Source organism: Arachis hypogaea, chromosome 13 (assembly GCF_003086295.3).
Source record: "Arachis hypogaea cultivar Tifrunner chromosome 13, arahy.Tifrunner.gnm2.J5K5, whole genome shotgun sequence".
Classification (NCBI taxonomy): Eukaryota; Viridiplantae; Streptophyta; class Magnoliopsida; order Fabales; family Fabaceae; genus Arachis; species Arachis hypogaea.
Genome location: NC_092048.1, coordinates 78,934,842 through 78,949,158, shown reverse-complemented (window position 1 = coordinate 78,949,158; position 14,317 = coordinate 78,934,842). Strand labels below are relative to the sequence as shown.

The 14,317-nt window shown below is 38.4% G+C and overlaps 1 non-coding gene across 1 annotated transcript; it reads left to right on the top strand.

Moving 5' to 3' along the window:
- The first annotated feature begins 5,097 nt into the window (after positions 1 to 5,097).
- Positions 5,098 to 5,201, top strand: LOC112739715 (small nucleolar RNA R71). The gene has a single exon (XR_003170651.1). It is a non-coding gene; the product is annotated as a small nucleolar RNA R71 (small nucleolar RNA).
- The last annotated feature ends 9,116 nt before the right edge of the window (positions 5,202 to 14,317 follow it).

Genomic DNA, 14,317 nt, shown 5'->3' with positions numbered 1-14,317 from the left:
TGCTTCTTGGGCTTTGAGGCCTCTCCTTGCTTTCCTTTTGCCTTGGGTTTATGATCCATAATCTTGATGAGGTTGTTGATCCAAATCCTGTAACATTTATTGAGCCAACTTAGTGATAATCAAATAATGACACATGACTCAATAAATTGAGATTTCAAACTCATCAATCCTTCAGGCCCAATCCCATAAACCATGATATTCAATTGGGTTTCATACCAAAGTAAGTTTAAGTTAATATTTGTGCTCAAAGACTAACTTAAATCACAATATTTTTGGCCCAGAAACCTTTTTCAAGAGTGGCGTTTAAGTTGTAGTTTAAGCTTAAACTGCAACTTAAACGCCAGACACTTCCAGTGAGGCCTTTTGTAGAAGCACGTTTAAGCTTCAGTTAAGGTTAAACTGAAGCTTAAACGTGGAAATGGAAGAAGGTAGCCCTGGAGAGTCATGTAGTCGAACACGTTTAAGCTTCAGTTTAAGGTTAAACTGAAGCTTAAACGTGGAGATAGGAAGGGCAGCCCTGGAGGTCGAACACGTTTAACCTCCAGTTTGAGGTCAAACTGGAGGTTAAACGTAGAAAAGGGTGGAGGCATACTGGAGGTCGAACACGTTTAACCTCCAGTTTGAGGTCAAACTGGAGGTTAAACGTGGAAGCTTAGAATGGTGGCCCTGGAGGTGTCGAACACGTTTAACCTCCAGTTTGGGGTCAAACTGGAGGTTAAACGTGGAGATGGAGAGAGCAACCCTGGAGTAGAAAAGCTATCGAACACGTTTAAGCTCCAGTTTGAGTCAAACTGGAGCTTAAACGTGGAATGGCTCCCTGGGTGGCATACTCATTCTGGCGTTTAACCTCCAGTTTGAGGTCAAACTGGAGGTTAAACGTGGAATGCTCCTTAAGTGAGGCTTTTCATTCTGGCGTTTAACCTCCAGTTTGAGGTCAAACTGGAGGTTAAACTTCAATCCCAGCATTTCTTATCCTTCATGATTTTGGCGTTTAAGCTCCAGTTTAGGCTTAAACTGGAACTTAAACTCCACATGTGATATTCAAGCTTCCTTTATTGATTTTGTTGCTTCCTTGCTTAGCCTCTTCTTCCCTGAAATCATCCAAACAATTGCATCAAAGTCTTGCAAAATTTCATGAGAACTCTTTCATTCATAGCATTTAAGTAATATAACTAAAACTCATGGAATTTGCATCAAAATCATATTGTTTGGATGGTTCATTACTTTGTTCTTCATTTAACCATTTTTGGTTACTTTAAGCTCAAGAAAATGCATAAAACAACTAAAACTAACAGAAAAATGCTAGTGAAACTAGCCTATGATGCCTTGGCATCACAACACCAAACTTAATACTTGCTTGTCCCTAAGCAAGTCCTGAGTTATTTGAGAAGAAAGTATGAAACAGAAAGCAATTACATTGGCTATATTAGCAAGCATTTGAAGTTCATCAGAAGGGTTTTATGCAGAAAGTTGCAGCATCACTTTTTCATACTTATCAGGTAGGATTATCACTTTTTCATTGCATCCATCAAAAATTGCTATGGCCTCTTGTTATTCTTATGTCTTTGGCACTTTTCTCTTCTTTGTTTTTCTTTTCTTTTTCTTAGAGCTTCTTTTGCTCCTTGTTTGCTTAGTGTCATGTGTTGCACAAGCCTTTGGCATTTTCTTTTTCTTATCAGTGCACTACACATATCCACTTTAGGCATTTTAGTTCACATTTCTTCTTGAGACATTGGTGCCCAGCACCTCTTTGTGTGACTAAATGTTTTGTATTTAGGTTGCTCTTGATAATGGACTTTTGGTTGATAATCCCGGGTTAGTTAACCCAAGTTACCAAGTGTTGAAACACTCCTCAGAACCTATTCATCCAAGCATATCCTTAATACATAAACACCACAGGCATTTGTCTCAGAAGTTCAAACCATTGGTACCTAGCTTATTTTCTCAATTTTTTTTTTTTTTTGCTTTTTGGTTGCCTTTTTCCGTGGCTTTTTCTTTTTCTTTTTCTTTCTTTTTCATGGCCAAAGACATTTATTCATCAAGATCCATAGACAATTTTTACTTTCTTCATAAAAAAAATGATAATTCTACACTCTAATTTTAGTGATCTGACTACACAATCAAGCATGCATACCACCACTTAATTCTACTTGATTTGTCACTAATTTAGCCAAGTTACTTTTGTTCAAACTTTTCTTTTATTTTTGGAAACAGAACAAGCATGGCACGCACTTGTTTAAGAAGGTGAAGTTATATCCAAACATCTAGGCATTCACTTTATTCAAAGCAATTAACAAAAAAACTACACATTCCAGAAAGATTCAACATTTACAGTTTAAACCAGAACACGCATGCTTTTGTTTGCCCTTTTTAAAGAATTATCAAGGAACAATACCACCTTGTGAAATTCCTTGTTTTCTCTTTGTTGTCAGGAAACACTTTGATTTCTCCTTCTTCTTCCTAAATGTTGCTTCATGCTTTAAGGTTCTTGTTTCCTTTCCTGCAAAGAGTAATGAAGTTGCTTGCTTCTCAAGCACTTGAGTGGTTAGCTCAACTATGTGTGGGTAAGTATCGGATTCTTAAGTTGGTGTGTGAACACCAAACTTAGTCTCCCACTTACTTCTCTCTGTTCTTTGAATCCTTGAGTTATCTTGGAATGATGTTGCTACTAAGGGTTTTAAGCATTTCTGTGACTGCTTAGAATAGTTGTTCCTTTCATATAATTCAAAGGTTGTTGTGTTCAGTTGATCTTTATGGTGGAACACCAAACTTAGAGTCACACATTCCCCTTTGACTTATTGATCCATGAATTCATTGTTTGGTGTGAAACACCAAACTTAATTCTTTGCAATGCACAGAAACTACTTTACCCTTTTTATTGAAACAAATAAAAGAAACAGCAACAAGGTATTACCTCAGGTTGGGTTGCCTCCCAACAAGCGCTTCTTTAACGTCATTAGCTTGACGGTTGTCCCTTGTTAGGGTGGATTGTAGTGCTTGACGTCATCTCCTCTCACTATGAAAACGTCCCCACTTGATTCATTCATGACCTCTAAATGTTCCATAGAAAGAACTTTCCTGATTGTGAACACTTGAGGGAGCTAGGAAGGAATGGTTTTGAGGCCAGGTGGGATTGGCAGATAATGACTTGATATCACGTTATCTCCCGAAGAAAAACCTTCAGTGGGAATTTTCTTGTTTCTCCATCCTCTTGGCAATCTCCCTATCACTCTTCCCTTTCTCTTGAGGATTTCTTCATTGACCTTTATGTCAGGAGGATCCTTCTGATCTGTTTCCACTGATTCTTGTGGCTCTAACTCTTGCAACTCTTGTTTGCCTTCCAATGACTGTTTTAGAGTCTCAGCTGCTGGATTACTTTCCTCCAAACACGGATGGCTACTATCATCTTTAGGCTTTTCAGGTTCTGGTTCAGGCTCAGATGCAGGTTTGAAGACTTTGAAAATGAGCTGTTCCTCATGTATTCTCAGAATTAGCTCTCCTTGTTCTACATCTATGAGCGCTCTAGTAGTGGCTAGAAATGGTCTGCCCAGAATGATAGGGTGTAAGTAGCTTTCCTCCATGTCCACAATGACAAAGTCTGTGGGGAAATAATAATCCCCCACTTTCACCAGCACATTTTCAACTACCCCTTCAGCTTGCTTCTGAGTTTTGTCAGCCAGTTGTATGATTACATCAGTGGATCTCACCTCATTCAGTTGTAGCCTCTTCATAAGAGTTAGAGGCATCACATTTATGCTAGCTCCTAGATCACAGAATCCTCTGTCAATTTTTGTTTCCCCTATGATGCAAGGGATATGAAAACTTCCTGGGTCCGTTTTCTTAGAGAGTGTGTCCTTCTTGATGAGAGCACTGCATTCTTTGTTCATTGTTACCGTTTGTCCTCCCTTCAAAACTCTTTTCTTGCTTAACAATTCCTTTAAATACTTGATGTGTGTGGGCATTTGATGAAGAATCTCAAGAAAGGGAATATTGACATGCAGAGAGTTAAATGTCTCTAGAAACCTTGAATAGGTTTTCCTTTTTTCACCTCCTCCTAACCTCTCAGGAAATGGTGCTTTTGGTTGGTATACTTCCATCATGCCTTTTTGCAGTTCCTTGGCTTGCTCAGTTCCACCTTCTTGCTTAACTTCTTCCACACCTTCCTTCAAGATTTCTGGTTCCTGCTCTGAGGGCCTGATTCCTTCTTCTCCTGAGACTTCCTTCATTATGGTGATGGCTTTGCATTCTTCCCATCTTACTCTCTTTTGTTCCCCTTTAGGATTCTTTTCTGTGTCACTAGGGAACACTGCAGTTGATTTGGGTGCCTGTTGAGATAGCTCTCCTACTTGAGATTCCATCCTTTTGAGTTTTTCACCATGGTTTCTTAAGGTAGTTCTCACATCATCCCTGAAGCTCTTCAGTTCAATGATGTCTTGACTCATGGTTGCCATAATTCCTTCTATCCGGTTTAATTGATCTTGAAATTGTTGGTTCGGATTAGGTTGGGTATGTTGATTATTTTGGCCATGATATGATGATTGGGGGTAAGTGTTTTGTGTGGCTTGGTATGATCTTTGGTTGGAGTTTTGGTATGTGGAATTGTTATGTTGGTGGTGGTTGTAAGGTTTGTGGTTTTGTGGTTGGGTTTGTTGGTTTCCCCACCCAAAGTTTGGGTGGTTTCTCCAGCCTGGGTTGTAAGTGTTGGAATGTGGATCATATGATTGCCTTTGTTGGTTTCCCACATAGTTAGCCTCATCCCAATCACCTCCTTCAATGCCTACTTCCTCTTGATCTTGTGTGTGTATTGCAGCCACTTGCTTTGTTTCTAATTGCCTGGTAAGCTCTGCTAGTTGCTTGGCAAACACCTTGTTTTGGGCTAGAATTGTATCAACCTGGTTCAGCTCCATGACTCCCTTAGTGTTGTGCCTTTCTGATGCATAGTAGTACTCATTCTCAGCCACTGTCTCGATCACTTCAATGGCTTCTTCCACAGTCTTTTTCCTGTTCAATGAACCTCCTGATGAATGGTCTACAGCCTTCCTTGATTCATAAGAGAGCCCATCATAGAAGATGTGCAGTTGCACCCAATCATGGAACATGTTTGGTGGGCATTTCCTTGTCAAGTCCTTGAATCTCTCCCATGCCTCGTAGAGAGTTTCACCATCTTGTTGTCTAAAAGTCTGAACCTCAGATCGAAGCCTATTGACCTTTTGTGGAGGGTAGAAACGTGCCAGAAACTTGCTTTCCACCTCATCCCATGTTGTTAGACTCCCCCTTGGGAATGATTCCAGCCACTTAGCTGCTTTGTCCCTAAGTGAAAATGGGAACAAAAGCAGTTTATAGGCATCTTCCTGGACTCCATTGGACTTCACAGTGTCACAAATTCTCAGGAATTTTGTGAGATGTTGGTTTGGGTCTTCATTAGCACTTCCTCCAAAGGAACAATGATTTTCCACAAGTGATATTAGCTGTGGCTTGAGCTCAAAATTGTTGGCCTGAATGGGTGGTTTCTGGATGCTACTACCACAATTCCCAGAGGTTGGGTTTATGTATGAACTAAGAACCCTCCTCTCAGGGATGGCATCGTTTCCATCAGCTCTCTCATGGTTGTGAACTTCTCTATCCATGTTGAGATCTAAAGCTTCCTCAAAATTGTCCTCAGATTCTCCTTCAGATTCCTCTTCTCCCACTACTCTCTTCCCTCTTGCTTCCCTTCTAAGTCTATGAAGGGTCCTCTCTGGTTCGGTATATGGAGGAGTTGATGTCTCTCCTCTCCTACCTGTCATACAAGAACACAGCTCAAACACAAACAAGTGAAATACTCTTGGTTAATGGAAGAGTATGGTTAGCTCAATTGAGGAATTAATTCAAACAGTTAGTGAGTCAGTGAGTTAGTTGCATGAATTTAAAGGCATAAAGAAGGAAAGCATGTAACCAAGTGCAGAAATTAAAATTCAACAAGTATCTAGAACAGAATTAACAAAGCAAGAGAAAATTGCTCAATCTAGTTAGCTTCCAATTTGAGAATTGTCAATCGAAAACCAATCCCCGGCAACGGCGCCATAAACTTGATGCACATAAACTTGTTATGCTACGATTTAGGAAATTGCACGATCGGCAAAATTCCTTCCGGCAAGTGCACCGGTTATCGTCAAGTAAAAACTCACAATAGAGTGAGGTCGAATCCCACAAGGATTGGTTGAGTGAGCAATTCGGATTAGAAGTATGTTCTAGTTGAGCGGAATCAAGATTTAGATGAGAATTGCGGAATGTAAAATAGCATGAATTAAAGGGCAAGAAGCTAAATTGCTGAAATTAAAAGGGATGGGGGTGATTGCATGAATTTAATTGCAGAATGTAAAGAGAAAGTGGTAAATCAGAAATGGGGAGTTCATTGGGTGTTAGGAGATATTGAGATCTCCGAATCAAAACAACTTTTATCCCTTCCTCAACCAATGCATTCATTGAATTTGCTTGGCAATCTTATATGATTGGATCCCAATCCCTTGGCTCACCAATTCTCTCTAAAAACGAACAAATTCCCAATCCCTTGGTTTAAATGTTCATAAGAAGAGATGATGCTCGATCACTGATTATACCACACAGTTTCATGAACCACAATTTGGTAGGATTACATGTCACAATATCCATCCAAACCCCAATCCAATCCACTGTGAGAAAGCTTCTCTAGCATGAATCCTCCATTCCTTTCCCAAGGCTCCGAAGGATTCCAAGTATGAGTAGTTTCTTTCCCAAGACAACTACTCAATGGAATTAGATCGAGAAGCTTTCTAACAAAATTCAAGAGAAAAGATTGAAGAAGAAGATAAACTATTATTGATTCATTGAATTACAATAGAGCTCCCTAACCCAATGAAAGGGGGTTTAGTGAGTCATAGCTCTGAATTCAATTACAAAGAAAAGGAAAACTAGCTAAAAGTGAAAGTAAAGTCCCCTCTAACTTAACTTCTATCCTATTTATACACTTTCTATATTGAGCTTCAGTTGTGCTTCTTGGGCTTTGAGGCCTCTCCTTGCTTTCCTTTTGCCTTGGGTTTATGATCCATAATCTTGATGAGGTTGTTGATCCAAATCCTGTAACATTTATTGAGCCAACTTAGTGATAATCAAATAATGACACATGACTCAATAAATTGAGATTTCAAACTCATCAATCCTTCAGGCCCAATCCCATAAACCATGATATTCAATTGGGTTTCATACCAAAGTAAGTTTAAGTTAATATTTGTGCTCAAAGACTAACTTAAATCACAATATTTTTGGCCCAGAAACCTTTTTCAAGAGTGGCGTTTAAGTTGTAGTTTAAGCTTAAACTGCAACTTAAACGCCAGACACTTCCAGTGAGGCCTTTTGTAGAAGCACGTTTAAGCTTCAGTTAAGGTTAAACTGAAGCTTAAACGTGGAAATGGAAGAAGGTAGCCCTGGAGAGTCATGTAGTCGAACACGTTTAAGCTTCAGTTTAAGGTTAAACTGAAGCTTAAACGTGGAGATAGGAAGGGCAGCCCTGGAGGTCGAACACGTTTAACCTCCAGTTTGAGGTCAAACTGGAGGTTAAACGTAGAAAAGGGTGGAGGCATACTGGAGGTCGAACACGTTTAACCTCCAGTTTGAGGTCAAACTGGAGGTTAAACGTGGAAGCTTAGAATGGTGGCCCTGGATGTGTCGAACACGTTTAACCTCCAGTTTGGGGTCAAACTGGAGGTTAAACGTGGAGATGGAGAGAGCAACCCTGGAGTAGAAAAGCTATCGAACACGTTTAAGCTCCAGTTTGAGTCAAACTGGAGCTTAAACGTGGAATGGCTCCCTGGGTGGCATACTCATTCTGGCGTTTAACCTCCAGTTTGAGGTCAAACTGGAGGTTAAACGTGGAATGCTCCTTAAGTGAGGCTTTTCATTCTGGCGTTTAACCTCCAGTTTGAGGTCAAACTGGAGGTTAAACTTCAATCCCAGCATTTCTTATCCTTCATGATTTTGGCGTTTAAGCTCCAGTTTAGGCTTAAACTGGAACTTAAACTCCACATGTGATATTCAAGCTTCCTTTATTGATTTTGTTGCTTCCTTGCTTAGCCTCTTCTTCCCTGAAATCATCCAAACAATTGCATCAAAGTCTTGCAAAATTTCATGAGAACTCTTTCATTCATAGCATTTAAGTAATATAACTAAAACTCATGGAATTTGCATCAAAATCATATTGTTTGGATGGTTCATTACTTTGTTCTTCATTTAACCATTTTTGGTTACTTTAAGCTCAAGAAAATGCATAAAACAACTAAAACTAACAGAAAAATGCTAGTGAAACTAGCCTATGATGCCTTGGCATCACTAAGCGGCTAAACCAAGCTGTCCCTAACCATGTGCTTGTGGCGTGAAGGTGTCAAGTGAAAACTTGAGACTGAGCGGTTAAAGTCGAGGTCCAAAGCAAAAAGAAGAGTGTGCTTAAGAACCCCGGACACCTCTAATTGGGGACTCTAGCAAAGCTAAGTCACAATCTAAAAAGGTTCAGCCAGTTATGTGTTTGTGGCATTTATGTATCCGGTGGTAATACTGGAAAACAAAGTGCTTAGGGCCACAGCCAAGACTCATAAAGTAGCTGTGTTCAAGAATCAACATACTTAACTAGGAGAATCAATAACACTATCTGGATTCTGAGTTCCTATAGATGCCAATCATTCTGAACTTCTAGGGATAAAGTGAGATGCCAAAACTGTTCAGAAGCAAAAAAAGCTAAAAGCCCCGCTCATCTAATTAATACTGATCTTCATAGATGTTTTTGGAATTCATTGTATATTCTCTTCTTTTTATCCTATTTGATTTTTAGTTGCTTGGGGACAAGCAACAATTTAAGTTTGGTGTTGTGATGAGCGGATAATTTATACGCTTTTTGGCATTGTTTTCAGTATGTTTTTAGTATATTTTAATTAGTTTTTACTATATTTTTAATAGTTTTTAAATAAAAATCACTCTTTTGGACTTTACTATGAGTTTGTGTGTTTTTCTGTGATTTCATGTATTTTCTGGCTGAAATTGAGGGACCCGAGCAAAAATCTGATTCAGAGGCTGAAAAAGGACTGCAGATGCTGTTGGATTTTGACCTCCCTGCACTCAAAGTTGATTTTCTGGAGCTACAGAAGCCCAATTATTGCGCTCTCAATTGCGTTGGAAAGTAGACATCCTGGGCTTTCCAGCAATATACAATAGTTTACACTTTTTCCGAGATTTGATGACCCAAATAGGCGTTCCAAGTTAGCTCAAGAATTCTGGCGTTTAACTCCAAAACTAGCACAAAAGCTGGAGTTAAACGCCCAAACTGGCACAAAAGCTGGCGTTTAACTCCAAGAAAAGTCTCTACACATGGAAGCTTCAATGCTCAGCCCAAGCACACACCAAGTGGGCCCGGAAGAAGATTTCTGCATTAATTACTGATTTCTATAAACCCTAGGCTACTAGTTCTCTATAAATAGGACCTTTTGCTATTGTATTTTCATCTTTGATAAGTCTTATGCTATCATAGACACGTTTGAGGGCTAGCCTCACGGCCATGCCTAGACCTTGTTCTTATGTATTTTCAACGGTGGAGTTTCTACACACCATAGATTAAGGTGTGGAGCTCTGCTGTTCTTCATGAATTAATACAAGTACTATTATTTTTCTATTCGACTCAAGTCTATTTCTTCTCCAAGATATTCATTTGTTCTTCAACTTGATGAATGTGATGATTCATGACACTCATCATCATTCTCACCTATGAACATGTGCCTGACAACTACCTCTGTTCTACTAGCAATGGCTTGAATGTGTATCTCTTGGGTTTCTAATCTAAGATTGGAACCTTCGTGGTATAGGCTAGAATTATTGGCCGCCATTCCTGAGATCCGGAACGTCTAAATCTTGCCATGGAAAGGAGTATGAATGATTGGAAGAAGGCAATAGGAAAGCAGAGGTTCAAGGGGAACAAAGCATCTTCATACGCTTATCTGAAATCCACCAATGAATTACATAAGTATCTCTATCTTTATTTTATGTTTATTTTCATCACCTTAAACTCCATAACCATTTGAATCCGCCTGACTGAGATTTACAAGAAGACCATAGCTTGCTTCAAGCCGACAATCTCCGTGGGATCGACCCTTACTCACGTAAGGTTTATTACTTGGACGACCCAGTGCACTTGCTGGTTAGTTGTGCGGAATTGTGACAAAGTGTGATTCACGTTTAAGAGCTCAAAGTCCTTAGTGCCATTGTTGATGATCACAATTTCGTGCACCAGTTAGTTACCTTCTTCTCAACACCAATGTTTTATTTTCTTTGTTTGCTCATTGTTGTATTTGCATGTTTAATTACATATTTGTTTGGTTTGTGCATATATTTACCACTGCTTGGTTAAAGTAATGAGTTTCCTTTCAAGACCTTATTTTATAAAATTTTACTAATTTAAATTAAAACTTTTGTGTTGAACTTGTTTGAAGATTATAAATTGGAACATGAATTATAGCTAAGAACACACAACCTGTGAGATTTTGAGCTTATTTATATGGTTACATTATTTAACCATAAATTTTTATTCTTATGTGTTTTCTTCCCTATGATTGCAATCTTTGCTTTGTTTCATTCTATATGTCCACTATTTAGTGTATTTACATGCTTGCATATGATTGAAGCCATCACTTGTTTTTGCTCACTTATCCCAAATAAGGCTACCCTTTTAAATCACCCTTGTTAGCCACTTTGAGCCTTTTTAATCCTCATTTGTTCTATATTTTACCACATCACTAGCCTTAGGCGGAAAAACAATTAAATACCCCAATTGAATCTTTGGTTAGCCTAAGATAGAGATTGTGTAACAATTAAGTGTGGGGAACCGTGGGAACATGGGTTAATAAGGGAATGTGTTATGTTTTTACTTTGATAAAATATTGGAAATTTGGGTACCTACTCATGTAAGACCAGAAAAATTAAAAATTCATGTGCATTGATAATGTTATGTTTATTTTTATGCTTTTACAAAAAAAATAATAATAATAAAAAAATCCAAACAATATTCAATAAATAAGTAAATAAATAAGGGGACAAAATTACCCTAATGCAAAGTTAAGTTAATAAAAAGATCAATGCACATGTGATAAAATTAAAAGAAGAGTTGATGCATGAGTATGTGATGCAAAAGTTGGAATTTCGGGTAGCTAAGCATGATTTTAGAATTACATAGAGAGTGTGTGTGTGTGTTAGGTGAAAGCTTAGGTTTTTCAAAGATTCAATTTATAGCTCACTTAGCCATATACATACCCTCACCCTTATCTTAGCCCCATTACAACCTTGAAAAGACCTCATGATGTTTGTATTGGTACATTAAATACTTGTTGATTGGTTAGATGAAGAACAAATTTTAGAAAGCATGATTAGAGAAGAGTAGAGTGAATTACCCTATACACTTGAGTGATTAGAGTGCATATACACTACCAGTGAGGGTTCAATGCTTGATTTTATGTTCCCTGCTTTCATGAGCTGTCTTCTTACATGTTTACTTGTCTTTTATTGTATAATTTGAATTAGTGGAATCTGATTTATGTTGTCTTGGAAAATTTGTTTACTTTTAACCAAGTAGGAAAAAGCATTCTGCATGTAGTTGCATTCATATAGATAGGTTGCATTTCATACTTTCTACCATTTCTCTTCACTCATTATAGCTTCTCTTGAGCTTAGCATGAGGATATGCTAATGTTTAAGTGTGGGGAGTTTGATAAACCACTATTTTATGGTTTATCTTATGCTCAATTGAGTGGTTTATATCAAGTCTTTGCCCACTTATTCATACTAATTGCATGGTTTTACATTTTCCCTCCTGATCTTGTGCTATGATTGGAAACTTGCTTCCCAAAGCCTATAAATTACCAAAAATTAATTCTCCTTTACCATTCGATACCTTGATATGTGTGATAAGTATTTTCAGACTTCATAGGGCAGGAATGGCTTAGAGGACAGAAAGGAAACATACAAAAATGGAAGAAAAGCACAAAAATGGAGTTTTAAAGAAAAGGCAGCGACGCGAAGGCATAGACGACGCGGACGCGTGCCTAGCGCAAAACGAAAATGACGCGCATGCGTGGATGACGCGGACATGTGCCTTGATCAGAACGCAATTGATGCGGACGCGTGACAAGGAAAAACTCCAAATAACGCGCACGCGTGACTCACGCGCACGCGTGACAGACGCCACGTGCAGAAATGGCAGAAAATGCTCCCAGCAATTTCTGAACCTCTTTTTGGCCCAGATCCAAGTCTAGAAAACACAGATTAGAGGCTATAAAGTGGGGGAATCCATCCATTCATAGAAGAGACGGAAATAGAAGATATACAACATTCGTAATTCATTATCTTAGGTTTAAATGTAGTTTTTAGAGAGAGAGGTTCTCTCCTCTCTCTTAGGATTAGGATTTAGGATTTCTATTATGTTTAGGCTACTTCTTTTCAATTACAGGTTCAATATTCCTTTAATTTATTTTCTACTATTATTTATTCTATTACTTTAATTGTTATTTATCTTTCCAAATTGATTTATGAACTTTTCTATGTTAGGATTGATATTTTTATATAAATTGAGGTATTTCAAATATAAGATCGTTCTATTCTATTTATGTTATTGATGCTTTCGATTTATCAAAATTATTTTCATTCGAGTAGATTTTCTTCTCTTTTAGCTTTGGTTGAGTAATTGGTGACACTTGAGTTATCAAACTCAGCTGTTGATTGAAATTAGAGTTGCTGATTGATTTGGATTGCTCTAAAGCTAGTCTTTCCACAGGAGTTGACTAGGAATTGAGGATCAATTTAATTATTCCACTTGACTTTTCTTTGTTTAGTAAGGGTTAACTAAGTGGGATTAAAACCCAATTCTCATCACACCTGATAAGGATAACTAGGATAGGACTTCCAATTCTTGTACCTTGCTAAGAGCTTTTATAAATATTAATTTATTTTTCTCGTCATTTAAATTACTTGTTCCTTATTTCAGAAACCCAAAAATATATCTTTTTCCATAACCAATAATAAATCATACCTCCCTGCAATTCCTTGAGAAGACGACCCGAGGTTTAAATACTTCGGTTATAAATTTTATTGGGTTTGCTTAAGTGACAAACAAAACTTATGCACGAAAGGATTCTCTGTTGGTTTAGAAACTATACTTACAACGCAATTATTTTTATAAAAATTTCTTTACTGGCAGAAATCTGATCATCATGGAAGTGCAAAAAGAAGACTACAACAAGTTATGCTACCCTATTGTTGAAGGAACGGATGACTAAGAGGGTGAACAAGAGGAAGTTGTTGAGAATGAACTCCGTGAGCTTGATGAAAAGGAACCTCAGCTTGAGGCAAAGAGTGAACTGAAGCCTCTTCCATCTCATTTGAAGTATGCTTTCTTAGAGGACAACCAAAGGTTTCCGGTCATTATTGCTAGTGAGCTTTCTAGTGAAGAAGAAGGAAAGCTCCTAGATATTTTAAGAAAGTACAAGAAGGCAATCGGTTGGAGCCTAGCCGATATTGTGGGGATTGACCCCCGCAAGTGCATACATCGTATCTTTCTCCAAGAGGGAGCTCGGCCGGTTAGGTAATCACAAAGAAGACTCAACCCAACCATCCTTGACGTGGTAAAGAAGGAGGTCACTAGGCTACTTGATGCGGGTATCATATACCCAATTTCTGACAATGAGTGGGTGAGCCCGGTCCAGGTTGTTCCCAAGAAATCAGGAATCACTGCAGTTAAAAAGGATGATGGTGAAGTGGTCACCAAGAGAGTACAAAATGCTTGGCGAGTGTGCATCGATTATAGAAGGTTGAATGCCGCTACAAGGAAGGACCACTACCCTTTGCCCTTTATCGATCAAATGTTGGACCGGTTGGCGGGTAAATCCCATTATTGCTTTCTTGATGGATTCACTGGTTACTTCCAGATTCACATTGCTCTTGAGGATCAGAAAAAGACCACATTCACTTGTCCTTTTGGCACCTTTGCTTACAAAAGGATGCCATTTGGACTATGCAATGCACTTGCTACTTTTTAGCGGTGTATGACGAGTGTCTTTTCCGATCTAATGGAGAATTTTCTGGAAGTCTTTATGGATGATTTCATTATTTATGGAACTTCATTTGATTGCTGCTTAGAGAACTTGGCCAAAGTCTTAGCTAGATATGTTTACACTAACCTTGTCTTGAATTTCGAAAAATGTCACTTTATGGTAAGACCAGGTATAGTGTTAGGACATGTAGTGTCTGAGGAAGGCATTTCTGTAGACCCGGC